We start from the raw sequence: 27,114 nt of genomic DNA on the forward strand, positions 1-27,114 counted from the left end.
ATTGAATCGATCTACTTTGATCCCAATTAGCTCCGTCAGTAGAGATCCGAGATGTGATTAGACGAGAAAGAAACGAGCTAGACTACTGAGGAAAGGTTTATGTGAGTAGGTTCAGTATCAGTAGAAATGCCAGAAACGATATTACTGGATTGGATTTATAGCGTATCCAGAAGCCTCTGGTTTATTTAACATTTGCAATTCAAAACTTGTACCTTTATAGTTCCTTTGCCACTTCTATTGTAAATCGACGTTTTCTTACTAACATACTAGTTTCCCAAGCTCTTTTGACTCGCGATTTATTTTATAATATTTAAATAACCTGCGACCCCCACCCCCATATTAGGTATGGTGAATTTGAAAAGGTAAAGAAAACACTAGGTTAAGAATATTTTTAAAAAATGAAGGAACAATCCAGACCCCTCAAAAAACACTTCGTGACTCAGTTGGGGGTTGCGAGCCACAGGCTGGGAGTCACTGTACTAACAAGGGAAGATCCCGAACCCGAAAATTAAAAAAATTCTGAAAGTTTGTTAATATGTAGGGGATTTCCTCCTGATTACAACGCAATTTTTGTTTGCTGCCCAAATTCACTCGAAGGGGGCGAAATTAACCCCTGAAAATTCGGCTATTTTCGGATTTTGTGTTGTAACTCGCAGACTGTAAGAGATATAAAAAAAGTTTCAAGGCAAAAGTTACTTTTTTTAATTAGATTTAGCATTTGGTAAAAAGATTATTTTACAGTTTCCAAGTTATCACACAAAATTGGAAAATAACCGAATTTTCGGAGGTCAATTACACCCCATTAGAGTGAATTTGGGCAGTAAACAAAAATTGCATCGTAATCAGGAGGAATTTCCCTACATATTCACAAAGGTTCAGAATTTTTTGAATTTCCGGGTTCAGGATGTTCCCTTGTAAGCTACCAAGATTAGATTTTGTAGTACAAAATATTGAATACACATACCTGCATGCAATATTGGAAAGAAATTCAATCTCTTTTTGATATTTAAATATACATACAATATTTATTCTGTGTAGATTAAGAAGCAAATATTTTTTCCGATTGTAAAGAAAATATTCATTTTACAGTAGGAAAAAAAAATTTTGTCCAAATATAACAAAAATCTTTATTTAATATTAGAAAAAAAGGATTTTTCCTAATATTCAGGAAATATTCATAAACATTAATTTTACATTTCCTGAATATTTATTTTACAATTCTGAATATTTATTTCACATTTGCTGGATATTAGCTTTGCATTTTCTAAATATTTCTTTTATATTCTAAACAGTTATTTCAAATTTTCTGTATATGTATATAATACTAGGATTCCACATTTTTCATAATAAAAAGTGTAGCTCAAAAAATATTTGTTCAATATTTAAAAAAAATATTTAACCAATAGTTTCTTCTACTAAGGGTTGCCGTCTGCCACCAGTAACCCCCTAAAAAGCAATCTCCTCCTTTCTGCAGATTTTTAAGAGACACCGAAGTCGATATTCAGATAACTAAAACTTGCCAGGAAAGTATTACGAAATATTTAGATTAAATGAAAACATCCAAGTAAAAATTCACAGATGGATTCCCATATCCACCACGTGCACGAAATAAGCGCAACGACGCGTAACAAATACTTGTTCCACCCGCGCTCGTAATCCCCCCGTACACGCGTGCCAGCAGCTCCAGCGAAACAGTAGCGCAGAGCGATAAATCCCGTCGACGACACTTAACGACTCGATAGTACGAAACGTTTGTCGACGTCCCGCCGAGAAAGTAATCCGCGGCGACTTTGCGCCGTCGCGTTTTCACCAGACGAATCAATCCGCCGCGGCCAGGGGACCGGGAAGAGTCGTCGCTGGCGATAAGCGCGAGACGCGTTGTCCGCCTCCCCCCGATGAACAACAGAGAGGCAAGCGTGAAAACGCGAGTCCCCCCGAAATTCGCGATCACCGCCGGAGCTTTCGAACTTTCGAAACACGCGGCTATCGAGGCCTCGAACAACGTTAGCCCATTTCGTGAACCTTGTACGCGGGCAATATACACGCCCAGCAACGATACGATAACGAGACCGCGGAGAGCTAAGGGGGCCTCAAATCCACGATCGCCGGAGCGTGAGATCGAACGTCGAGTCCCCGCGATCGAGACGCGATTAACCGGTCGATCGAGAGCGTTTTTCTCACGGCCCACGGTTTATTGGTCGCCAATGGCGAATCCGTTCCGCGATCATCATAGCCTGCTTCCAGACGAGGGGCATTTTCAACAGTCCACCCTTTAGTGGACTAAACGCTGTAGATCGATTTTCTTGGGGTATCCTATTGGCACTAACAAGGGAACCACGCGAGGTATTAAACTTCAGAGGGCCGGGATTTTTTCATTGAAGTTGTAAATTTTATTTACTCAAAATTTAAACCGTGAACAGAACATCTGCTTTTAGAAGGTGAAAAAGGGTGAATACCGTTGACAGTTATAAACATATATACAGAAGAATATATGAACATGAAAGAAATATTTTTTCATCCCCCCTACAACATACTGCTTTAACCAAACATTCGCTAGAATTTGATCATAGGTTTGACTTTGACAATGTTAAGATTGTTGATAAAGAAACTAATTTAAATCAGAGAATTCTTTTGGAGACAATTCACATGATCAAACAGCCTGGCGTAAATCTTAGGTATGAAACACCTAAAATACAGGAATATTACGCAACATTACTAAAGAAGTAATGTCTTATAATGTTTTTGCTCCATAGAATTACATATGATCTAACTAATTCCTACATATCAGTATATTTTAAAAAAATTAAAACATAGATTTCGGTGCACAGTTTCGGTCAATTAGAAGAATGAAAGCTAATTTGCAAATATTAGAAGTATCATCTTCCGACGTTTCGGTCAATATTTAGACCTTTATCAAGGGAAGTTTGAATAACTAAATACTGCGTATGCTTATATGTAGCATGCTTGATAGAAGCGTCCGACGTACGAGTCGATTGAACAATGACTAAATGTTGTTGTTTTAATTTTTAAAAAAAAATTTACGGTCGAACTTCCAACTTCATTATATCAGTTTATTGGTATGTAATTGTTTGTTTGCTCGTTAACACTTTTAAGAGTGTATATAACACACCATATGAGCAAGAATGTTTGGTTACTGTAGACTGTATATCCTTTAATTTTGAATTTCGGGGGTTTTAGATATGTTTATAACTGTCAACGGTATTCACCCTTTTTCACCTTCTAAAAGCAGATATTTTGTTCACGGTTTACCTTAGTCTTATTCCAACCGACTCGCGAGTCACACGTTGTGCCAGAGCACGGTGACTTACTTTCAATAGCATGCGCAGTATTTTATATATGTTTTTAACTTCCCTTGAAGATGATCTAAACCAAGATCGAAACGTCGGAAACTAATATATACAATTAATTAATTGCAAAATAGCTTTGATGTATTATTTTAATTTATTAAAATAATAATTGTTTTAATCTGACCGATCCAGCGCGCCGATACCATTGTAGTGTTAATGAATGTTTCGAAATTCAATTCAACGCGCCAAGTTCCCCTGGCACCTGTTCAACTCGTCAAAACGAAAGGAAAAGGAGAAGCACTGGGGTGCGCGTGCACGCGACGCGGCATTCGCTAAATGAGAAACGAAAAGTCGCGAACGTGCACCTGCCTGACCGACAGCGTATTAATAGAACCCGCGAGCTGGATTTTCCGCGCCAGTCTCGGCAATTTTTCTCGCGCAGAGGACAGAGGCACGGCGGAAAGAAGGAAAACGAAAGGCACCACGGGGCCATTCATAGCGCGCGGCACAGTTTTTTCGCCGCACGCCGGTCAAAGTCTCGCGGCGGCCGGCTTCTCGGTCGAGATAAACGCGACATTACGGTGGACCAACCTGCCAAACTCGTTTCGCCTGGATCGCGAGCACCGGGCAACGCCGTGAATGGAAATGAGATTCGCCAGAGTGGGGAGCTGGCTTAAAGGGCCCGCGACGTTGCGATTCTTTCGGCGGTTTGACGTAGGAGGCACGCATGGTGGACGTTTTTATAAACGTGTAATTGACAGATGGTTGCTTCGAGGAAGCTGGATAAAGGTGACACGTGAAGCTTCTGGCTTGAAAAATTATTGTACTTGAGCAGTGGCGCCTAGAGCTTTGTAAAAAAAATTAACAGTGGATTTTATTCTTTAAATAGATTTTTATAAGCACCTAATGAATTTTATTGCATCTGCATTAAAAATATTTTTATCCGTTCCCCACTCGGCTCCCCTACAAGATTACATCCTGAGTGCGCTACTGTATTTGAGAAGGAGAAGTATTGAACTTGTTAATGGAATTTGGGAAAGTAATTATGAGGGAGATGATTACGCATGCACGTTGAAATTTATCTTTGTGGAAAGCATTGTATGAAAAATTATGGGTACGAATCGGTTTGCAGACAGAAAGTTAGAGTATCTATGAACTTCCTCCTTGCATCAGATACTGTGTACCCAGTTTCTTCTTTTTCTGGAGGAATCACCTGCTAATGTTATCGTTGCAAGAATTGCTTCTATCTTGTTCGATATTGCTGGTACCATATAGTCTGGTTGTTAGTAAAACTGACTAAGTACACTTTTCTTAAAAAATGAGATTTGTTATTTAACAAATGCCAAGTGCATTATCTTTTTGTAGAGAAGAGGAGGGATGAAAAGGACTTTTTTTTAGAATCACATAGTAAAAAAACTAAATGACCATTCGAGTTGAAATTGGTAACATTAGAAAGGTCAGTTATCTGGCTATAGTCAGTTGTAACAGTACTTATACTGTCATATTAAGCTTCTCTCTATATTTACGTGTTATTTTAACAATTTTAGGCAAGCAGCTTCGTTGTTCATAAAGACTGAGAATTTGTAAGTTATTTATAACAGTAATAGGGTAGGATTTTCAAACAGCATGTTGCTGAATCTCGCCCATTGCACCGCAAAAGGAAAAAAAAGCGACTGTATATTAATCTAACGCAATTTTATGGTGTATTAAAGACGTATTATTATTATTATTATTATTATTCACTTTTTAAAAAAGTGTTTTTGCCCCTTTCATAAATTGGCCGTATTGAATGGGACGTGGGTATTATTTATGAACAGAACAGTGTAATAATACAAGTTAATATTAATATTATTTCTTTAACTATTATCTCCGCAGCTACCAAAATCGCAGTATTGATGTCGACAAGTCTACAAGTCGACGTTTCTCTTAAGTTGCATAAATACCACGGCATTGCCAAAGTATTTGTAACAAAATTTCCATTAAGCTTACATTGAATCCAAGGACCGAAATCTCATTTTTGGAAGAAAGTGGAGTTACCCAGTTTTAACAACCAGTCATACTACTTATGATCAATTTTACTGAATCAACTACTTAGCGTGTAATATTCGACATACTATATCTGAAGCAGTGAGAGTGACATCGGACCAACCCACATTAAAAAAAAGAATTTGTTTTCCTATTTTATACGATTAGTAAATCCCACTGGAATACGTCACTGCTACTAAATTTCGAAAAAAAATGTGGTTTAGTCCGTTATTGCTCCCACTGCACTCGGTTAAAAATATTGCTCCAAAACAGTTGGCAATCATTTCACGAACACTTCTAGAATCTTCCACGAGCTCCTGACTTTGCACTACCACCATATTCCCGCAATATAGTCGAAGTATTCGCAAAGTGTTTCACCTGCTTGGAGCGATATGTGTTACCCAAGTGGAGCCTAAATCGCTAGGCCTGCCTGCTCCAACTCATCGCGCGAAAATCGCGACTGCTTTGGGCCCTTTTGCCCTAGAGTTGCCGTGTTGCGCAACTGCTTCGCCCTCGGAGCTTTCCCGATTCACAGTGGCTGGCCGAGGGGAGGAAGGCAGAGCGCGAGAGCGTGTGGCTTTTAATTAATGGCGCCTGGAAATAAACGTGTCGCAAGGCCGATTTACGGGCCGGCAGGCCGTTGTAGCGTGCACCGGGATTTATGGTAGCGCTACGCCGTTTCCTGATGATATTTAATACCGTTCCGGGAGAAGAGAGGCCCCCGAAGAGCGCTTTACAGGCGTCCTTTCGTACCGTTGCTGCGCCGGGCGACATCCTCGTCGACCTTTCCTTTACGTGCGAACGGACGATAACGCGGCAACGGTATCGCGGGTGGACGCGGTACAGTAGTGTAGGTAGTGGGCGGAGGAAACGTAGCGGGCTACAGTTGGCGCAAGAGATTCAGGAGGCTCGCGAATTCGGGAATCGAGTGGTGGTGTCAATTTAGACAGCAATATGGTGAGATTGCCGCTCGCGAGTGGCGTAAAAGTTCCTTCGTTTATGCTGGGGATACGAGACAGTTGCTACCGCCGACTTACGACTCGAGAAATGTCACAGAAACTCAAAAAAAAAAAATATAATTATGACAGTTAAAAGCAAAAAATATTTTTATTCAAACTGTTGTAGCGTGCGTAGCATCGAATTTTCGAGCGGAGTAGAAGGCGACCAGGTAAGGTCATAAAGTTCAACTGAAGGTTTCGTGACTATTGATTTGCCTGGCGACGAAACCTCCCTTGTTCTCAGGGCCCGGGGTTTTCCCAAATTTGTGCGGTTGTTTGTTCGTCCGCTCGATATTTTCTCCAAAGTAGTTTTTGGTGTTAAAATAAACCATATTTCTTTGTCGAGTTTATTAAGAAGTATAATTTATTACCACCCTCGCTTCTCCCACTTCATTGTCCAGCGCGGTTTCTGAGTTTACTGAATTAAAGGGAAAATATGGAATTGAGTTTTATATATAAAGGATTAGGATTATCCTAAAGGGTGGAGTGATGTTTTTCGGGGGTAAAAGTTAAGGGTGCGTTTTTCTCCACACTCGCAGGCTCAAAATTCTGTTCAACATTAATGCGCGTAGGGGTTTAAAGTACTCGGGTGGAAAATGTTGAACTGGTCTCTAGCCGACTGACAGTGAGGAGTATTGCCGTCTTCGACCCTTACGAGTTCGCAATATCCGCGCTATCAACGACCCTTCGTACAATTCATCTCCCCACTTCCCCATATTTCTTTCCAGCCACATGTCTCGTCGCTGGAAACACGTTTATGCTTGACACCCCGCTGATTTTACGACACCGCCATATTTTTCCCAACAACCGTAGTGGAAACAGGCACAGGTGGTGTGTAAGCCGATATCGTTAACCATTTTTCTCCCTACGCAAATAGCTTGTCTGTTTTCAAAATATCGAGGAAGTGCCATATGTCTTCGAACGTGTTGATAGGTTGTCAGCGCGCGAAGGTACTGTTTCATCGAAACGTTTCCGTTTACATCACGCAATATCGACCTGTGCTCCATTGTTGGCAAAGAGAAGCAAGATTGAATAACGAGAGAGGGTCCTGTCCTTGTTCGTGACAACGCTCCGCGACATTCTCACGTCGTTCATTCTAAAAACCGAATGACCTCGAATATGAAATATTCTCATGTCCGCCATACCCGTCGCATTTATCTTCTGCCAACTGTCACTGTACGAGTTTCATCCTCCGTGACAGTACACAGCTAGATTATTCTTCTCAAAACACGTAAATATCACTATAAATCGCATTTGTCTCGGAAATGTCGAGGTCAACTGCATTCGTTACTGTTTAATTATTTCGCCAATTCACTGAGCAGAGATTACTTTTCTCATATCGCTAAGGAACAACAGAGAACGTCCGCCTAAAATGCTTAGAACCGAAAACTATGAGGTCCCATAAATTTCACACCCTTCATGCAAGACACTCATATTTTTCCTTTTAGTACTCTGCGACGTAAAGAGAACCTCCCAACAAAACGTACCCCAGAAACTACGAAGGAATCTCTCGAAACACCAGAAATTTACAAAAAAAAATATTGCTTTTGAGTCTCCTACCTTAGGCAGCCGAAGAGTAATCCCAAAGGGCGCGGAAACTCCAGAAGTACCTCCCACACACTGGCCACTCAAAGTTCTCCGTTTTACCACGCCGCTTGCGAATACACTCTGTCACGACTCCGTAGCGTTCGAAACGCGCCGATCCCACAGACTGCTTCACCGAAGGGGCCTCACGGGGCCCGGCACCAGTCAGCGATGACCGACTGCCGCGGAATCCACGAGGACACTCACTGTTCCGCTCGGTCAGAGTAACGTTTCGCCAGCTACCACGGAAACACCACTATCGATCGCGACCGCGACGTGCCAGGTGCCGCGATCTTGTCATCTCGCGAGACGGACGTTCGCGCACGGTGCACCTCGCAGGCCCGAGTGTAAGGCCCGGTCGGGGCCAGGGGACATGGTCCGCGCGCTGCGCGTCGTCGGGGAGACGGAGCACGGCTGCGGTGGACGACCTCCTTCGAAGAACTGACCTACGACGAATCGTTCACCTCCGTGCGGTTCATTCAGCGGCAGCCAGCTGAATGGGCCCGACGCTCGGCCGCGTACGAAAAATGCCACGAAACAGCGCCGCTCAGCTAGGGGGGGCACGAGGCGTAACAGCGCCACTTCACTTTCCTCGAAGACCTTCGGACCGAGCACCCTTTGTTCTACGGAATCCTCGGTAAATTGCGCGATTGGTTGCGTGGCTCAGGGGCCTGACGAACCGTGCTCCGGACGATCGAACTCGCGCATCGTGTCCGACGGTTTTCGGCTTTAGGTGATGGTAACGCGTTATGTGGACGGTGACGAGGGTGTTCGTTTTTTTTTTTTTTTAGTGAACAGCGTCGGCCGTGGAGCACAAGCGCGACGCGCGAACACGTGCCCCGGGTGGGTTGGTCGGTGGTAGCGAGTGCCCTGCGAGAGGAGTCGCGGACGCGCAGCGAGACGCTCGATCGGATCGTAACTGCGGCCACGACGGCAATGCCCCCGCGACGAACGCTTAAGCGCCGCTGACGCGCTCCGAACCCTGCCTGGGCTCCTTCCCCACCACCGCGCCGCTATCCCCACCAGCCGCCACTTTTCCGACGGCTCCGCTCGACGCACATCGCTTCTCCCTCGACTCTCAGCCGCTAGCAGCTCAACCCCCCGGCCACGCATCTGCACGGCGCTGGGAAAAGTGTTTTGCGAAGGCAAAGTTTAACCTTTTCCTGGTCGAGCGTGTGATGGCTGGGCGGGGGTAATGTCGGTGATTGTGGATGTAATTCTAGGGCTTTGTAAAAAGAAAGGAAAACTGCATTTTATTCTTTAAATAAAATCTTATAGTCACTTAATCAACTGTATTGAATATGCATTAAAAATATTTTTAACCGTTCAACTCGGCCCCACCCCAAGATTAAATCCTGAGTGCGCCACTTAATTACTTTTCTGAATGTATAATCTATGTCGCGTTTAAATTTGCAAGTGGTTGAAATAGTTATTTCGAATGTGAAGAGGGAATATGTATGTATATTTAAGGGAACGCCCTGGCGATCGCGAGGGTGGTGAAGAGCTTCTTGAATTTTATATTTCCTATATATTTCTATATTTCTATATTTTTCTATATCTCCCATGGATCTCTCTCCTTTTTTTATACAGCGATGTCAACTGTAAATAGGACTCAAGTCATCATTATTATTATCTTTTATATTTTTTTCTATTACTTTCTGTTTTTCTTTAGTGGTATCTTTTGTTTCTCTACTCTGTATCTTTTTACCTCGTTCATGAGAAAGGAAATGAATAAATAAACATTTTGAAACCGAAATATTCCTTACACACAAAGAATCTTTGGTGGCAGTTTGAAATTGCTCGTGTTCCAACAAACTACCGTTGTTAATAAGGTACCAAGGGTTAGACCTAAGAAGACGGAGAGTTTTTAATAATATCGTAAGTGTGGGAGTTTGGCGCTACCAGGACCAAGGGTGTCGGAATGAAAAATCACCGTCTGCTCCACGTCGGGGGTAGTAACCTCCACTCGCCCCGCGCAGGCGGAATTTCAGACGCTCCACGAGCCCAGCCCGGCTCTTCTGCTACGTAGAGGATAGCAGCAGGCTTTCGAGATTCCCGGTACCAACTGCGCGCGGATAATGGAGCTCGGGACTCTCTATTATTCGGCGGATTGCCACCCTTCGCGAATAGTGGGAAACAATGCACGTTGTCATCTAAACATGTCGGTGGCTTGTACAAGTAAAATTGAATCGCATAATATGGTACAGGGGAGCTGCTAAATTTACCACTTAATAGCAAGAGAGTTGATAGCATAGAGACTGAACAAATTGGTGGCATGTACTTTTATGAATTCCCTCCCAATTCTGTACTTCATTTATTTTTCAGTATCCCGTAGAGCTATTTTATAATATATTTTATAATATATATTTTATTCTAAAATTTCATCAAAATCGGTTAACGTTGCTCCGAGCTGATTTCGGGAATTTTCGCTTTTCTCGACCTTATTCTGCGATCTTTAAACGTTTGTAGCTCGGAGATTTTGATGAAATTTTAGGCACGTATACAACTTACTGCAATCTACAAACGGATTTTTTCTAATTTTCATTACAAGCTCACAAAAAAAAGTTTAAAAATCGACCTTTACTATTATTTTCGCTATTCCAATCAAATACATTTCTTTCCAAAACGACGAAACGCGTCAGTTAGCAAACTAATCCTTCTAGCTTCTCAAAAAAACTCAAGTCGTTTGGACCAATTCTAAAAAAGTTATGCGATTTTAAAAAGCGTCCGAATATTAATGCGAGCCACTGTACTTCACCCAAAATACTACAACAGCACCTGGAGCACCACGCGGGAAAAGTTACAAGCACTCTATTAGCACCGTCGCTACAATTTCCCCCGTGTAACTGTGATGTCATCATCCGACAAAGCTCCCCGCAGAATCATAAAGATCCAAAGCCCCCGAATAACTCGTCCCTCGGTACAGGGAATGCGCCAGGAAAGCCGCTAGGTATCGATCGGGCCTGTAGTGGCGATAAAGTAAGCCTCTTCCTCGATCGGGATCTTTGCGATCCATCGGGCCCATAATGCCCGGGACCGTAGGAGTCAAGGATGAGGGTACGCCGTCGGAGGTCGTTGCAGAAATAATTCACGAGGGCTATTGGCTCGGCGTGGCGGTTGTAAATCCTTCTCCCCGACGATAGATGGAAAATCTCGAGCACCGGGCAATTACGTGGCCCCCCCGAATGGGCCCCTCGCGCGTGCACGGTGCCCTTTGAAGTCCCCGGGCCCCCCTGGACGCGGTTTTTCGACGCTGGCGAAGGACTCGGTCGCCGCAGACCGCAACAGAAACAGACACGGTGCTACTTTGTGCTAGGTTGTACCTTGCCTGACCTACCTGCGCCCCGACACACGGCACGAACATGGAAAAATATGTAAATATCGGGGGTCTCATCCATTATCCAACACGAACAGAGAAACGGGAGGAAGAAGGGATCTCGCTGGGTCGTACGCGCCCGCTCGCCCGCTCGCTCGTGCACGTGATTCCAGACCGGAAGGTACAACGACCTACACCCGTGCATCGATGCTCCCCGCTGCTTTAGCAACGCGTCGGGTATCGATCTCGATAGGACTGCGATTTCTTCGTGAAACTATAGATTTGTTGGTGCAGCAGGGTTAAGCGCGTCCCGGTGAAACCCTGAGCTTTGCGATTTTAGAGCCAACCTACCCCTGTACGGTTGATTTGGTTAAGGTGGATGAGCTGGTTGCAAGGGAATCGAGGAATTTGAATTGAGTAAGTTTCAGCATGTCTGATAGTGACATCTGTAGGTGATTAACTGTTATCTTGTTCTTTTTACAGTGTGTAGGCATTCGGTGTTTGAGAACGACTTATGCGATTGGCACATAGGTGGCGCCCCGATGGTTTCGGTGTGGTGTACTTTTCTACTAGGCACTGTTGCCGGGGTAGGTCCATAAATGAATAGAGTACTCGAGGTTGTAACAGAAAATAAAGTCTTATAATCTCTTTCAGGTACAAGGGACCTCGTGGTATCCTCTAACGTCTTTTTTTAAGTCCCCGAGGCGGAAAACAAAAACAAAGCGTTACCACTGAATACTTATAAAACTAGGATTTCCAATCCCTTAAAATTAAAATCTCGCGCGACACCGACGCGGTGTCGCTGATCTCTTCGCTGGTTCTCTAGCACCATATCGGTATTTGTACAGTTCGGAAGAGAGTTACATCGGAGAGTCGGCGTTGGGGGAATTGGTAACGCGACGGACCAGCAACACGAGGACTCCCGAGGATCTTGGGTTCGAGTCCCATCGCCCAAGGCTCATTTTTTTCGCCTACAAGTGCTACGTGAAAGTTTAAAGATTCCCAAGTGGATCACTCCCCTCCTGAATCGTTGCTCCGCCAACGTTACGCGTGCAAATGGAGAAATTTCGATGATTTAACGAGCGAATCGTAAAGTTCTTAACGATTTCCAAGTGAATCGAGTCGCGCCAGGGACAAGAAGGCATAGCTCGTGGTTACCGATCGTAAATGCGTACGGGTTTTCGAAGGGAGTCGTACGGGGATATTGCCGCGCCACGTAGGTGGGATACCTCGGGGCGGTTACCAGGTGGAATTATAGGGGAGTAACGAGATGGGTGAGTGCTGACTGTAATGACGCTCGTTCGGGGAACTACGCGTTCATCCGTGTCTTTGGAAAGTGCAAGAATAAATAGTTACACGATAGGGGCGACGTAACACAGCTACGAGAGATGCCCTTTTCCATTGTGCAACTGCTTTACGTAAGCGTGAAAAACGAGTAACCGCGAAAATACCAAGGAGCTCGCCTTAACTGCATTCACTGAATTATCCCTTATTCCTTAACCACCGCTAACAAGCGCCAAACGTTATGGCAAGCGAGCTTTCATAAAGGGTGACTCTGCAGCGGTGGGAACCACTTCAGACTTACATTCAGCATTTACGAATAATAGGGAAAGGTCGCACAATAACGCAAGGATCATCCGCGAATCTATCTGATTATTTCAATGAAACCGTATACCGGAGGAACATTGGCATATTTTTGTAACAGTATGTTATCTTAATATATAATGCAGAAAGCTTCTTATGCTTGTGTGTTTGTCTGTCGCCTAAAAACTTTTGAACGATAAACTCTGCGATCACGAAACATGCCTCAGCTCTTTATGCCTGACTAAACCAGATGAGTGTGACTATTTTCACAAGAAAAACTAAAAAAAAATTTTTTTTTATAAAATTAAAATCTGAATTTCGAGCGAAGCCGAGTAGTAAAGCTAGTATAATATAAGAAGTACCATTTTTACATTTGCTATCCGTTAGCAAAATAAATTCTCCCTTGGTGTCAAATTGATACAATAGTAAAAAAATCAGTATAATAAAAAGATAAATAGTTGACTTTGCAGATTCTTTTATTGAACATAAAAAATGAAATTTCTGTAGATTCAGGTATAAGATTGCTCACATCGTTCTCAAATAATATAGCGATGTGCAGTAGGGCGGAGCGGAAAATTTAAATTTGAGTTTTCAGTTGACCTGGGTGCGGGATAGTTGTTTTTTGATTAACCAAACACAACTGTAAAAAAAATTTGGAAAATATTCATGTCTGCAGGTTCCTTTTTCTTCTAAATAATCATATAATCATATAATCATTTTTAGGAGAAATAGGAACCTGCAGTCATGAATATTTTTCCAATTTTTTTTTACAGTTGTGTTTGGTTAATCAAAAGACAACTATCCCGCACCCAGGCCAACTGAAAATTCAAATTTAAATTTTCGCCTATATAGTATCGCTCCGCCCTAATGTGCAGGGTATATTGTTTTTTTTCACATTTATCGCCACGTGCACTTTAAATATTTAAATTTATGTCAGTCATAACATTACATCTTCCGTAATTGTACTACAAGTATCAAAATGCATAAAAGTTTCACCCTTTTCCCTCTTTATTACATGTGAATTACCTGTCAATATTACCCCGTACTGCCAATGGTCCCACAATTTACGGTTCATTACAAATCTGTAGAGCAGCAAAATTAAGAAACTTCGATAGTCCCAAAATATATTTCTCTCTGAGCATACAAAACCAGTTTCCAATTCTAGACTTCCAAAACCATAAACTCAGTTTGTCCCTCGAGCTATCACATTTAAAAGCAAACAAGAAAGAATAATTCCCATCACTGAAACGGTCATCCATCTATTACACAAAGCACTCGTGACCCTTTTCCCTCACACAAAAACACCCGTGACCCTGCAATCCCATTTATCCAAAGCGAAACGCCCAGTGGGCCCCTAGCAGGGGCCCGCGAAGGGGTGAGGCCTCTCCCGCGGCACGGCGAATTTAATTTATAATTGAGGGAACCGCGCGCGAGCACGTGAGCGGCCGAGATCGCTCGAGGGAAGGAACTGCGCGCCGCGATATTCTAATCGGCGTGACGACGTGATACGCAATTAATCCATCGCGCGTCAGTGTCTCGGCGGCGATAATAATGGATACGTCGGGTCCGCGGGGCCAAACGCTCGGGCAGCACCGGCGCCGTGGCGCGCATGCGCGCTCAGAGCCCGCCGCGCTCCCTGGATATGATTAATGGCGTTGCTATCAGTGCATGAACGGTGCAAAACGAAGACAAATAGCCGAGTATGGGCCTCTTTAAACGCGCTCGCCGTGGATCCGCGCCTCTCCGCCATCGGAAACGGTCCAAGGAGACGCGAGATTACCGAGTTCCCGTGGCACACAGGCCGAGAGAGTCCCTCCTGGCGATCCAATTAATGAGTGCGCGCCGAAAGCCGCGCCTTCCTGCGCTATCGCGTATCCTTTCGCGCCTCTCCCCGTCTCGCTCCTCCGTTTCCCATGCACCCAGCACCGCTGGAAAATTTCATTTCGACGGTGTCCGATTTATGAACAGCGGGGCAAAGGGGAGGGGGCGCGGTTGTTTCGTCGATGACGATAGGTAAAACGTGAGAAAGAGAGAGTCGTAGGCTACGTGGCCCGTGTATCTGGTAATTGAGTCACCTTCTGGGTCAAGCCGCGATTAAGCGTGAATTCTACGGCAATCGAGGAGATACGATCCCGCTGCGAACGGGGGGAATTGTTTTGTCCGTTTCCGTGCGCTGGGATGGACACGAGAGATCGGAACAATAAGAAGCGCGCGAGGCTGACGCGCCTGGGAACGGACCGACGATGAGGGAAGTAAAAGGATTGGACTCGAGGCTGCTCCTGTTGCTACTGTGCCTTTGGCGTGGTGCTTCTGTTTCTTTCGGCATTAAGCGATCGTGCCGGGGTTGGTGGCTTCTTTTTAGGCAGTCTTCGAGTGCAGTGGGCTGTGTGATTGCTCCGTTTGGGTTAGGGAATTCTGTGCTGTATTTTTCGGCTGATTTCTTCTGAATGGCTTGACGCTGACGCAATTAGTTATGTTCGTTGTGGCGTACCTACTTGGCATATTTCGTTATGGCATATTTTTATATATCCGTGCTCCGCTACGGTATAAATTAGAATTTTTGTTTTCATTTCATTTAACATTTAATTTTAGAAGTAAGTATCACGCCCTCCCACGTTTATTTTGGAAATATTTTATAGCTTGTAGCCGTCCCATTAAACCTAAGATTTTTCTGCTATTTGGTTCATCGAAATTGGTTCAGTAGTTTTTGAGTTTTGCGCTTTCAATCATACATACATAAACCGCACGAATATCTTTATATAGTGGTATAGTATAGACACTGCTGGATCTACTATTTTTTACCGATCGGTCACGCAAAAAGTAAAACGAAATTCATGTAAAGTGAATAGTGTATCATCTGACACATACATAGATGGCATTGCTTTTAATTATCAATTATTATTAGTTAGAAGAAGATGGCGTATTGTTTCAAATTTAAGAATTAGTAAACAAGTCGATGGCATAATGCACAAATATTACATGGCCACTTTAAGCGTTTTCGAGAAAAACAGATTTAAAAATGCAATGGCACATAAATAAGGTTCAGGGACACGCAATGAAGATAGATATTACTTCAGACCAATTTATGAAGTAGATATAAATGTGATTTTTATACAGCATAAACAGTCAGGAACTATTTGCTGCATATAAAATCTGAAATTTCACAAAAAGTGGAGATACAATATTTGTAAACTAAACTTTAGTAAAAAAATGTGTCGCGATAAATTAGCTCTTGTTATAAGTTTTCTAAAGGTGTATGTTGTTTTCTCTGTCTTATTTATTTCTTACATGATATTTAAGAGCTAAATAAGACTAAATGATATTTAAAAAATAAATAAATACATTTATTTTTAAATTAATCATATATTCAGTAAAAAATAGTCTCGACCAGTATGTATTACTCTTCTATTAAGAGAAATCTCGTTCCAGAAACTTCCCTTACCGTCCAAGATCCTTTCACCGACCAAATACTAAGCTTGCAAACGAACACACCGCGCGCGACGTATTTGCGAAACGTTACCCTCCGTAACATTTCCTGTCTACCGATAAACCTATATCTCTGTAGATTAAGAGATACAGGCGACAGTAATCATGTAGAAATCAGAAAATTCGTACCGTCGGAAGCCTACTTGCTCCTTTCTAAACACACTGCTCACTTCTGAATACATCTGCGCGGTCCAAAGTTCACCCTTGCGTTACAACATTGCGCTCGCGCGCCTTTTACGTCAATCACCTCGCAGAATGAATGACAACGGAACACGTGCCAGCCAACGAACTACACAGAAAGAATTTACCCAACCTAATTTGCGATACTACACCTTCCACATACTTCCCAATCGTCCCCACGTATCGAAGCGAATAAAAGCTACAGGACACAAATTCCTGCACGCGAGCCTCCATTTACGCCGAGCCGCGATTTAATTAAAAAAAAAAAAGGCAACTCCGTTATTCGTATCGCGGCTGCTCGAAAGGATCGTAGCGCCGTTTCCCAGGATTGTTGGCGCGCAACCGGAAGGCGAACTTCCCCGTCAAAATTTCCAGCCGGAACAATATTCTCGGCGCGGCGCGAGATAAAAATCGCGGCTGTAATCGCGGCCGCGGCATCGAAACACCGCGGGGCAGAGTTCTTCCAGGTGGACTGGCCGTGCAAACTCGAAAATTCGTACGGAGCGGCCCGCGCTCGTTTGGGTAACGCCCACGCGCGCTCAAGTTGCACCCGCGAGCGCGAAAAGTTTCGGCGAATTCTGGGAACCGAGGGAACTTCGAGCCTTCGAATGCGCGGCGCCTTTCTATCTCGGCCCACCCCCCCCCCCCCGGACTCGTTCCACCCTTGGGCGACAGGAGCAAAGGGGGGTTGTGATCGACGACTGCAGACTTTTAATTACTCCGACGGGGGCGCAGGTCCCGCCACGTGGAAGCGAGAGATAAGCCTTCGCGGAAATGGAACGAGCCCGACGTTCCGGGCGCGAAGTTACGCCGCAAATTATGCAATTAAAAGTACGGAACGGATGCAGGTCTTCGCCGGTGTCTTCCAGACTAACGACCTTCCTGTAGTCGATATCGACGAGCGGCTGCGCCTTGGGAGACCGTTCGCGTGCCGATTTCTGGATGCTGGTGTGGGTGCTGAGGATTTCCGAGGGTGAATGGGAGAGACGACCTGTCGGTGGGAAGTTCAGTGAACTTGGCAATTCTGCAGGGGGACATTCTTCTGCGAGGACGACTGCGCGATCGTGGAATGAGGTGAGCGGAAATTGGACTCTGCTTGGGAAGGATAGATAGAGGGTATGGTGTTAGTAGTGTGGATGGACGGGGTGGAGATTGTGGAATTGATAATGGTAATGAATTGTCAATGATTCTTTAAGTGTGCACCCGTATTTGGGGAATTTGTGACTATTACTCGAGTTTGTATCAAGAAATAGGAAATGTTCCGCAATTTTTGGACAATTTTCTGAGAGGTTTTACGATGGTACCTTACTTTCGTCTGGATTGCCCAGAGATGGAATATATAGGGTGAAGGACCCAATTACTGTCACCCTAAGCTGTTTTACTTAAAATCTATACTATTATATGAAGAGAGAGCCGATTTTTATGTTCGCCCAAAACTCAAGACCTATTGAACCGATTTTTTTCGAATTTTAACACGTTATTTCTGCATACTCTAGGATGGACATAGGCTATGTAGCATGTCTCAGAAACGCATTATTAACATGTAATTTATGTGAAAACATTTCATGTGTACGGCTGTTTTGCAGACCACGTGACCCGTGTATACGACAGTCTACTTCGCGCGCGCATGCGCATATTCGGCCCGCGCGATGCCTCGCTCGCAGCAGTACCGTGATGTCACCATCAGATGGCAAAGCTTTTCGCGCGCTTTCTCGCTAGAAAAGTGGATTACCGCGTACATATATGTTAGAATGATCGTATGGTTACAAATTGCTATTGCAGTTTCATGTGTACCCCGTGTGGATGTTACTATACCCTGGATGCGATCAAATTTGTCAAGATCCATCCACACCTGCTCGACGTATGCAGTACTAGCTTTTTACTACTCAGTTTCACCCTAAATTTAGATTCTGATTTCATCAAAAACTGTTTTTTTATTTATTTATCTTTTATGTGAAAATAGACCGTTCATCTGGATTAGGTACCAACACACAAAAACACTTTCTGCTTTATATATTAAGATACACTGTAAATCCTGGACTTATAAGAGTGAATGTTACCAAGAAGATATTTACATTGAATTATGATCCAGGAATTAACTAAGTAGGTATGTTAACTTAGGAGAAGTTCAAATAGGAGCGATGGATAATATTCGCCATCATTGCTCCGGCAGGTGATGCGCAGCAACAATTCATCCTAATGCCAGAAAATCATTATACCAAGAATGTTATCTTCTCCGAAATATTACGAAGAAATCAAGCTTTTTTCCAAAATACTTAATTTCCTTATAAGATATTAATTCTAATGAACATGAATCAGTCACCCTAATATCTCGGGCGAAACCGAGATGGGGGACGCTAGTAACGAATAAATCTTGTGAAATGACACATAACAAAATTTATCATACAATTGAAACCGTAATTTCTACGATACAAAAAACAGCACTTAATTTTTTCTTCGTTAATTTGGATGAAACGATCAAACATTTTAAGCTGATATTAGGAGAGTGAAAACGATGACTTCCTTACTAGCAAAAGAGAAAACAAGGCGTTAAAGAAAATGCTGTAACTGTAATATTTAAGCTATTACACAACAAAATATAATGTTTTAGATAATATAAGCATCATAGAAAGTCATAACGATCGGAATTCAACAATTCATTAGGCCTGTTTATTTATTAATTGGGTGACAGTGATTAGTACAAGCGTTTAAAGTATTTTGGTATTACTGTCATAGCAGTAGTTGCTCATGTACATGAAACGACATAATCTTAAAATGAGATAAAGAGTATTAGGTTAGCTGGCAGTAATTGGGGTGTCAGTAATTCAGTCAAATAGGTACATTTTAACCCTCGATTGTCACACCTACTTTTTCCAACGTCGTCACACCGGGTGAATTTGACCCTGTCAATTTTCGTTGATTAATGCCCAACTCTTTCGCCAAAAATCTACCACAAAGTTAACCAGAATCAGAACGCAACTCCTGGAACGCGGGGATTAAACGTTGCACGCGACGTGCCGGAGAAAGAAAAGCTGCCTTTTCAGCAATAGATCAGCGATTAATCTGGACAAGCCGAAGACAAACTCGCCGCGATAAGTTCGGAATAGGGAACCTGCTCGATTATTCGGGAAGAACAGTTTCCCTATCTCTACTACAAGGATTTCTGTTCGCGTGTCGAGATAATCGAGAGGCAGTGAATCAAGGGGGCCCTGTTGCAATCGAGAATCCGACTGCTCCGTGTAACAAGCTTGCCACAATTCCCGCAATAAAATCCCGCTGAAAATTCTAGCCCAGGCTTTCCCCGGCGCTCGTTATCGCTGCTAATTTGTCAGAAAACAGCCTCGAATAATTCAAACGCGCCGGCGAAATATTGCGCGCCGCGGACAACCGAGGCACAATAAAATAATGATGCAATATTTCTTCCCACGGGCAGCGAAGTTCAAGAATCGCGCACGACTGCCTGGAACTTCCGACAAATCTTCGCCCGATGCCTCGGAACGCGTAATTATTTCTCGCATGCCGGCCGCACACACGGCCGCGTATATTGCGTGAGAGTAATGGAGCCGCGGTATTGTCTGAACGGATCGAATTGGTTCGCACCGCGTTTAACGGAAAGTATTACATCATTATGTAAATACGCCGTATCGGTGGACGGAATACCGCTTCAGGTGCACCGTCCGGGAATTACCGTCGGCTTCGTTAACATCGTTTTCATTATTATTCATTCTTACCCGCCGCGGCTCGTCCACTGCATATTAAGCGCGATTCATAGGATCGTATTGTGCCCCATGTGTCATTAAGGCCCTCTTGTTCGAGTTTTGGGTCAAATTGTATGGATTGCCAACAATCGATCGCGATTGTGTGTTGAAATAGTGATTAATAATTGTTGATATCCCTGTGCCTGGTCTGTCCTTATCACCGATGATCAAGCTGGAGACGAAAGGGATACAAATTCTGAGATAACCAGCATTTCAAATTTTGAAATTCCACGTACCTATATAAGTATGATAAAGCAGGGTTTCCCAGCTTTTGTTGAGTCGCGATCCCCTGTTATAATATTCAAATCACCTGCGATACACCCCCTCCCCCCAAATATAGGGGAAGATAAATTTAATAAGGTAAAGAAAACACATTAAAAATAGGCATTTCAGAATATAATTCCAACTTAATAATATTTAAATAAAAAACCGTGGTGACCCCCCCGGAAAACACTTCGCGGCCCGCAGGTTGGGAATCACTGTGATAAAGGTACAGGAGTGTTCATTAAATATGGTAAAAAAAAAGTACCATAAATTATTTTATGCTTTTTAGTCTTCTTCTTAGTTATATGTATATAAATAACTAACGAACTAACAAGTGAAGTTAAATATAAAATCTTGTTTTAAAAAAAAAATTGTTACAATTATTTTATGCCTTTTAGTGAAAATATTGTATTGTCATCGGAACTGCGTATGTGTGCAAAGTTTCAAGTCGATCGGATATGCGGAAGTGACTCAAAATTAGCTTACAAGATTGTACCCTAACAAACTAACGAATTCAAAAGTGAAGCTAAATGAAAGCTTGTAAAAAGTGAATAGAATATAGATCCCACTATGGATCCATATTCTTCCTCGAATAAAGATCCTCAAAACCGTACAACATCCTCTCTAAATCACTTCTGCGGTAAAACGAGCATGAAGAGACTCGCGTCAGAGGATTAACTGGTTCACCGTGTGCATTTCTTGTACAAAATCTCGTAGCCGTCGCGTTATCCAACCAGATAGTCGGTAAACGACAGAACCCTCGCCTGCCATCAGTTGGAAACAAAATTACATAAGCACAAGGATGCTTCCCTGCCCGTGGCTCCGTTGCAAGACAGAGATAACATCCTCGGCGGTAATTGCGCGTAACAACCGGCGGATACACATCGATCCACGTCGAAACAAGGTTGCCGGAAGACCTCGTCGATCAATAGGTAAATAGGTTAATCGTAGCGCCGTTCGTGCTGAATGGAGGTTCGAGCTGGCTCCGAGCGGCAGCGCGCGCGATTCTTCGCTGCCGATTCGACGGAAATCGCACGCTCGATAGACCCGAAACCGCGACCTCGACCCGGCTGCACGCAACACGCGCGCGTGCATTGTGCCAGCGGCCGTCCAGGTGACTGTGCAAACGCGCCTTAATTGCGCCGCGCACAATGCGGGAATCGAGCCCCTGAATGGAGTGAAATCGATAAGAAGTTTACCGCGGTAAATGGACAGAGAGATCGGGAGTCAATGAGCCGGAGTAAACGGCGGGCGGATGAAGTTGGGAGCAGTTGGGGAATAGCATATGGCGAGATAAATGCGGGTGGTCTTATTTGGGCTAGTCATGGGCGTCCGGAGGAGGGTGCAAAACGGGCCGTTGCCCCTCCCTGACTTTTGAGAAAAAATCGCCTATTTTTAAAAACTGTTCTTTATTATGTTTATACTAAAAAACTGAATGTTTCTAAGTTTCGGATTTAATTTTTTAATTAAATTGGCACTACAAAATGACTTGAAAAAAGCAAGCGAGCTCCTCGTTTTTTCATTACTATATTTTTCTTCACCGTCACCCCAAAGTTGCCCCCTCCTGGAAAAAAGTCTACGGACGCCCTTGGTGCTGGTGGGGAGGGTCTGCGTTATTTGTTGTGGTTGTACACTTGTGAATGACGATCACGTATTTGCTGTATGGAAGTTCATCGGAGAGCAGGGGAGAGATATTAGGATGGTGGAAAAGTTCATTCGATTTTGTTGAACCAAAATCTTTATTAACAGTAGAAATGTAGCAGATGGTTTTTTAATTAGAGTACTATTTATGAGTTCTGCTAGTTTTCTGGTAGAAATGTAAGAAGGTAGTAACAAGAGACACTTCTGTACAGCTAGCATCACCTAACAGTCAGCGAACGAACTTTTATACCGACCTAAGAGTTTATTTTATGGCGTTGTTTTGCTTCGTGGAGAATGAGATATAGAAAAAGAAATAAATGACTGATGTAAATACAGAAAGGAGAAGAATGGTGAGAGAAATCAAAGTTGGTAGTAGTTATAAATAAATGTAGCCGGCGGAAGTGGATTATGGTAATGAGGGACTTTGAACCTGAGTTCTGCGAATTGTGATGAATGTACACTGCAGAAATTAACGACAAAACTGTTTATGAATGGAGCTACAGACTAAACAGTTGATAGTTAACAGAAATTAAAGAAGGTGTAAGAACGCGGATTTGAATGGAACTCTGTATATTTTCAAAGAGCGCGAGGTTTCATTCACCGCTTAATTTCTCGCAACAATACTCCTGGAAGCATGAGAATCGGTAAGAATTACCGAGTATCAGCGCTTGGCAATCTCCTCTCGTGATACATGTTTGTCTCTCTTTCATAAAAGCGTTATGTATCGAATGCTATGTTGTAATTCATTCTCGCGCGTTGAATGAGAATATCAGGGAAAAGCAGTGTGGTATCACAACTACTGTAACTATGAATAGGAGCAGCAGAAACACCTCTTACCTACAACAAATGAACATGAAAGAAGAAACCCTCCATGAATGGAAAAATAATAACTATGAAAGACATGTAATAAACAAACTCTAATGCACACATGTGGATGAGCTAAGAATATATTTATATAAAAACTACAAGGCAGGAGGAGACAACATTATTACACAACCTCGAACAGCACACGAAACAACAACAATAAAGGATTTGTGTTTGCAACAAATTCACAACCCCCGTAAGGGTTATCAAAAATTGCCGTAGCCGATGATTTTTCACATCGTCTTGGCGGGGTATTGGTAAAAGTTTTCAACTAGCAATAATCGCACCTCAGTAGAACCTCATCGGTTACGATATCGCCACTGCGCAAAGCTAACAAGCCAGTGCGCGGTCGAGGCAGATATAACATTTCCTGAACACTTTTACCCGCGAGAAACTTTGTGAACCGAGTCGCCATCTAGGAGCCGTCGAGCGAAGCTTCGCACATAGCCCCCACGCGCGCCGTAATTCGCCCGGCTTTTTGCCGTTTACCTCATATTAACGAACTAAACATATGAATCTACAAATATTATCAACAATTTATTGATAAATCGCTGCATAAACTTCCCTCTGGTGTTTTTATAATAGGTACGTAAAACAACTTACCGATACAATTGTCTCTTTACATTCTTTTTCTTTTGTTCATTTTTGCTTGCTTTGCTCGCTATTGTTCGCTTTTTTTTCAGTAATGCAAGGTTAATTCTTATTTATTCACCAAAAAATGCACTTGCTGAGATCGAACACGTTATATCAAATGCATGTTACAGACTATTCTGGAGAATCGTTTCATTTTCTGAGAAGAGCGTATAGCGACAAATGTTTAGCGAATTCCAAGGGGGGCAAAGAACCGTGCACGTCTAAATTGCACCCTCGAGAGGCAGCACTTATCCACCGTTCGCAGAAATAAAAATCAATTTATGGACATCCGTGGCGCGAGCGAAGTGGAAAGTAAATGAATGCTTCCCGCTGCCCTCCTGCAATTATTCTACCGCGCATGCTAGTGAGATTTATTGTGGGTTTTTATAAGTATAATGGCGCACGCATTACCCTTTCATCAAGGAGGCACGTTCGAACGAGCCTGTAAACACGAATGGCACACGTGTTCGACCGTGCTGAAAGTTTCTCTTAAATGGCCAGAAAAGGAGCATTTGCACCCAAACTCCTTTCAATTTTACGATTTCATCTATTTGTAGAAGAGTCTCCCTTGAAGAGGGGTGCCACAATCTAGTACATACATATTTAATTGCTTCAATTTCATTGACAGTCGACAGCACTTTTTTTTATTCACCATTTCTCAGTTAAGTATACCTACTTATAGTTCTGACACACCCTGTAGAATTCCCACGATGTTTGCCGCACGAAAACTGGCGCTGGCAGCAAACAAACACTAATACCTATCAAATGCTCATTCCAACGCAAACTCCTTAAGCCTGGGAAAACGTAATTATCCCCAGCACGATGTTATCTTGTCACGTGCAAAATTTCTACCGCGAAAATCCTTCCTAGCGCGCGCGATACACTTTCTCCCGCGACTTTGCGTTTTCATACGCCCACAACTGGGTCGTTCGCTCTCGATCGCGATACTATCACGTAAAGCTTACGCGCGGTCGCAAGTTTTCCAGAGACTTTGTTCAGACCATTCTAACTGCCCAATGGAATAAAAAGGAATACAAAGTCTGACCGCAGCGTGTTCGTTTAAATACACACCTGTAGCATTAGAATCATAAATACAAACATTAAGAATGATCCAGTGCCAGTGTATTCGAATTCTTAATGAAATATCATCGTGATTAAACGGTTAAAATATTTTGCATTTGCATGCACATACAGGGCCTTTCAAAACGAACCCACCAACATCCCTGGATCTTTCACCGTGTGATTTCTTTTTGCGGGGCTACATAAAAGGTATCGTCCACGTGCTACCTTTGCCCTGAGATCTCAGAGTACTAAAGAATTGAATCACGTGTGCTGTGGAAAGAATAAAGGGGTCAGTTGGTGCGAGTGTGGGGAGAATTGGACTATCGTTTAGATGTTTGCGGGGTTGGGCATTAACTAAGTAAAAAGTTATTTAAATAACGGATCAAATAGAAGTTACTTTAACTTTAAATTATTCGACGAAGAGTATTTAACCCGGGTTGACTGTATTCGACACATGATGAATAATTGTTTTAACTTTTATTCTTTATTCGAAATTTTTATTTAAATAATGATGGCAATGCAAGAGCTTATAAACTTGGAGAGCTTCAGATTCTATTTAGCGCAACCTGTATATTTTGAAGTGTTCAATAACCAAAGTCATATCCACCTAGAATGCTACCGATGCTCCTTTTGAAAGGCCCTGTATTATTCGAAGAGATTGGATATAGGACAATAACTGAGGACAAAGGCTGAAAATGTGCAAGCGTGCGAATTGGTGGCGCATCATTACTGCTCACCGTCATTAGGATGCGACGTGCGCGCTATGCGCGAGATGCATCCGCGATACTCAATCTACTTGACAATCAATCACCGAGGAGAACTACCGCGCGCTTTCACCGTGAACACAGCGAGTTTTCTCCGTTTTCGTACGGCTGTCATCAATATCGCGGCAACCGCGGCTCGACAGATCGATTACCGTCGGTAATTATTTAATTTCCTAGCGATCGCGGGCTGCTGATCCATTTACCACCCAAGTATGCGCCACGGTTCCTTGGCACCTGCGATCTCGCCTATCGACTTCCCCCCACGCGCCGATCAACGAGCGCCACGCTAATGAATAGCGGGCAGAGCAGGACGCTCTTATTGTTGGGAGATTCAATTACGTTATCCGCTTGGAAGTGTAGCGATGATGAGTTGCGTCTGGGTTGGCGAGTATGCGTGATAACGGGAGAGGGGGAAGATCTATGAAGAGTGTTCTAGCTGAAATAAGTCGAATAGCGAAGCGTGGAGACCTTCAAATCGCGTAAAATGAAGTCTAGGGTGCAGACTTTGATGTGATTCAACTTTGATTGATGAGAAATTCAGAACTGATGCTTGTGGGTCGTGAGATACGACACAAATAAGCTATAGCATACTAGAAGCATAATGTCTGTGACACTAGATTTATGACACCCTGTACTAATTACTGCTTCAAGATAGAGTTCTCCCAAGTAGTAGGGCGTTGATTAAGGGGGTGCGCCACCTTGTAGGCCTAAAAGAATGGGTGAATTTAAAAAATTTTTTCTCGGGTAATTTTGCAGTGAAATATCGGGATCTTTTTAGGAGATGTTAGGCGATATTTTGACTTTATTTTCATACATTATTTATTACTTAAAGTTTTAAAATGGCGGAGTTATACTACATTGTTTACCGGCATGTCTGGCTGGACCTTGTCAGCTGACACGCAGCACCGAAAGCGATTGCAACATAAGAAATAAAAAATTCTTATGTCAACTTAAAGAAAAATAGACTTTCCTCGATGTAGCTTACGATTTTTTTAATAATTATTAAAAATAAGGAAATGGCGGCTTTGTAAAGAAAAAGTGGCCCGAGAAATCGCCTCTTTTTGGTCCCACGATTTTGGAACGGAATTTTATGCCAAACGATACCTTATGATGAGACATCAATCACGCGAAATTTTTAAGTTGAGGTGACAATTAGTTTCTGAGGTATGGGAGGTTAAAGAAGTGAAAATTCGTTAAGCCCTTACGCTTTGATGTGCGGACTTTTATGTGAGTCCGATAATTTAAACAATTATACCCAGCTGTTTTGCTGACTGATAACAAAGAATTTGACATTAGATTTTCAAAATTCATAATGACCGATTCAATATAGCGAATCGTATGTCAAAAAATATTCAAATTTTCATAAAACTTTGGCCTAGCATTCGTAACGTATAAAATTATAAAATGAATTTTCGAAACTAAAGTAATATTTCTGGTTTTAACAATAATTATTTTCAATTTTGTGGAAGCCGTGTATTCTGATTGATAAAATGTAAATATACGTGTTTACTTACGCCCGTGGCCGCTGAGTGACTCTGTATTAGCGATATTCTCGCAATAGATGTTATGAATTTTGAAAATCTAAGTTCAAATTCGTTGTTAGCAGTCAACAAAAAATCCCTGAAAACAATTTTTTAATTATCGGAC

The 27,114-nt window shown here is 42.9% G+C and overlaps 1 protein-coding gene and 1 non-coding gene across 5 annotated transcripts in view; both read right to left on the bottom strand.

Moving 5' to 3' along the window:
- LOC143374237 (puratrophin-1) overlaps positions 1–27,114 on the bottom strand; it is a 464,976-nt gene that overhangs the window by 318,319 nt on the left and 119,543 nt on the right. Inside the window, exon 1 of one of the 4 annotated variants that reach the window (XM_076822235.1) lies at positions 7,892–8,855. The exons of the other annotated variants lie outside the window; for them this stretch is intronic. The gene's annotated coding sequence lies outside the window, so the exon portion shown is untranslated. Of the gene's footprint in view, positions 1–7,891; positions 8,856–27,114 lie in introns of those variants that run through there. 4 annotated transcript variants of the gene reach the window in all.
- LOC143378404 (U4 spliceosomal RNA) lies at positions 23,200–23,340 on the bottom strand. The gene has a single exon (XR_013088263.1). It is a non-coding gene; the product is annotated as a U4 spliceosomal RNA (small nuclear RNA).

Source organism: Andrena cerasifolii, chromosome 1 (assembly GCF_050908995.1).
Source record: "Andrena cerasifolii isolate SP2316 chromosome 1, iyAndCera1_principal, whole genome shotgun sequence".
Lineage (NCBI taxonomy): Eukaryota > Metazoa > Arthropoda > Insecta > Hymenoptera > Andrenidae > Andrena > Andrena cerasifolii.